The following is a 2,398-nucleotide window of genomic DNA, read 5'->3' on the forward strand; positions in this document are numbered from 1 at the left end:
ATTTCATCTCCATTACTTTAAGAACACCTTAAAAAGGCACTTCAGGAAGAGAACACTGACATTCTCACCCTGCTCTATTTACTTTACATTTGAATACAGGCTGGTAGAAGGAGAAATCCGGCTTTAATTTCTCCCCAAATTACCTGCTGCACTTTGAGGTTAGGAGTATATGTAAAATTCACCTAATCACTCTCTCTATCCCTGAATATTCCACTAGTGAATTGACATACAGGACATCCTTTTTCTGTTTTGTACCTTCCTAAATGATGCCCAATGAACAGGACACTTGCATGAATCTCACAGAAAATCACCAAAATTGTTGAAATTAACACTCAATTCCATGATAAAAGCTTCGGAGAAAAGGCTTGACAGGATCACTGAACAAATTGAAACTTGGAAGAGAAACACGCATTTCAGCACTGATCAAGGGGAAAGGAAAAAGAAATGCTGTAACAATTCCAAGTGAAAGGTAAGGAGAAACACAAGAAGCACAGAAAGATCAAGGCCCTGTCAGATGACCTGTGCAAGGTAACTTTGTGCCCCAGCACTGTTAGAGGACATTCCCTGTCATTGGTGCAAGCAGCTGGAGACATAAATGCTGATTGATTTGGGGGCCACAGTGTTGGTAAGTGCAGAGGTGGTTCAATAACGTGACATGAGGGAGTTCCCTCAGAGCAACTGGGATGCCAGAAAGAAGTGAACAGCTCACCACAGCCTGGCCGGCTCGGCTGCTTTTCCTTCTGACCCGCCTGGGGAGGCTCTGACATTTCCTCTTCCCTGATGGAAGCGCAGCTGCTGCCAAGGGAAACGTTCCCACACTCACTCAGTGTTCCCTTTGCTTCCCAGATGTCCCATCTGCTGTCGCTGTCCAGGAGAGCTGCTCTGCACGGGAGGAGGAGACCGAGCGAGAGGCTTTGAAGATGGGGCAGCTGGGATCCCTCTGCTTTGAGTGTTTTTACAGATAGATGGACTTGAACAGAGACAGGGATTATTACATCTGTATTTCTGTATATGGGTTGCTATTTGTATGGATTTATTTCCATGTGTATATTCTTGTATTTATGTATATTTTTTTGTTATTAATGTATGCTATGTATATAAATTTGTCTTGAAATTACATATATGTTTATAAATTTATCTGTGTATACATGGATATTGTTATATCTGTGTTAATTCCTATTTCCTGTGGGTAAACTTGTGTAGGTATCTCTTTTGATATAATTTTTGTTATATGGCTTTTAAAATAGGAATATTGGTATTAGTATAGGTATATGTCTATTTTTATATGTATATTTATCTGTTTCTAGATATAATTCTATTTACATATCTATGGAGATATTTTTGTATTCCTAGATGGGCCTAATCCTTGTAGTAATAGGTAATAAATTAAGTTGTTAAACACCTTATTGATATTTGTGTATAGTGAGTTGTTGTGGAGGTTGGCAATAAATAAACTGAAGTTGGTATTTATATATTATTACATAGACAGGTTGTAATAATATAATAAATTCCTGTTTTTAACCTAAATTGAGATTTGTATAGTTCTGCATTGTCGGTGTGGGTGTAGCACTTTGTAATAAATGACATTTTGCAACTGAAATTGATTCTCGTGTATTTGTGGATCAGCAGTGCTAGTGTAGCAATCTGCAAGAAATGCCATTTGTCAGCTATGATGGGTGTTCTCTGATTTGTGCTACCCAAAGCCATGGGCAGATGTAAATACTGGAGGATTCTGGCCGTGCAAATCTCCTGCCATGCCCAGCACATGCCCCACCTGCACTCAGGCTGGGCAGGGGAAGCGCAGATTTGGGCTGGCAGCAGAGCCCCACGTTGGCTCAGAACTTGCTGCAGAGGCAGCTGAGAAAACTCCGGGGCTCCACTGAGAGTAGGACTCCAAGCAGGAGCAACCCTGGCAGGAGAAATCATTCACAATGAAAAAAAGAGAGAAAATGTGGCAAAGCAGATGTGGGGATACTCTGTGAGGCTGATAAAATGCTCTGAATCACCCCTGCCTAGGCACGTCTTCTGCAAAAAGGTTTTATTAAAAACTGAACACCTCCCATGAAATACAGATTGCTCTTTCCACTTACCTTGCTGTGTGAGTGGAGACACTCTCTCCTTATCACTGAGAATTTTTGCCCTTCAGCACCTCACATTTAATCAAAGATGATGTACTACCTTGGCACCATCAATGAAAACAGCCCAGCCCTGGTGGCAGTGTTTGCAAAGTCTTCCCACCTCCTGTCCCCACATGTGACAGACGGAACCATTCCCTTCTGTCCAAACTGTGCCTGAGCTGAGTGAGGGCTCCAGTAGCTCAGGAGGTGCAAGAGCACTGCACGGGGGAAGGTTTTGCAAAGCTTCCTAAGCACCAGTAAACTCTGGGTTTGCCAGTCTT

The sequence above is a fragment of the Melospiza melodia genome, unplaced genomic scaffold, assembly GCF_035770615.1.
Source record: "Melospiza melodia melodia isolate bMelMel2 unplaced genomic scaffold, bMelMel2.pri scaffold_55, whole genome shotgun sequence".
Taxonomy (NCBI): domain Eukaryota; kingdom Metazoa; phylum Chordata; class Aves; order Passeriformes; family Passerellidae; genus Melospiza; species Melospiza melodia.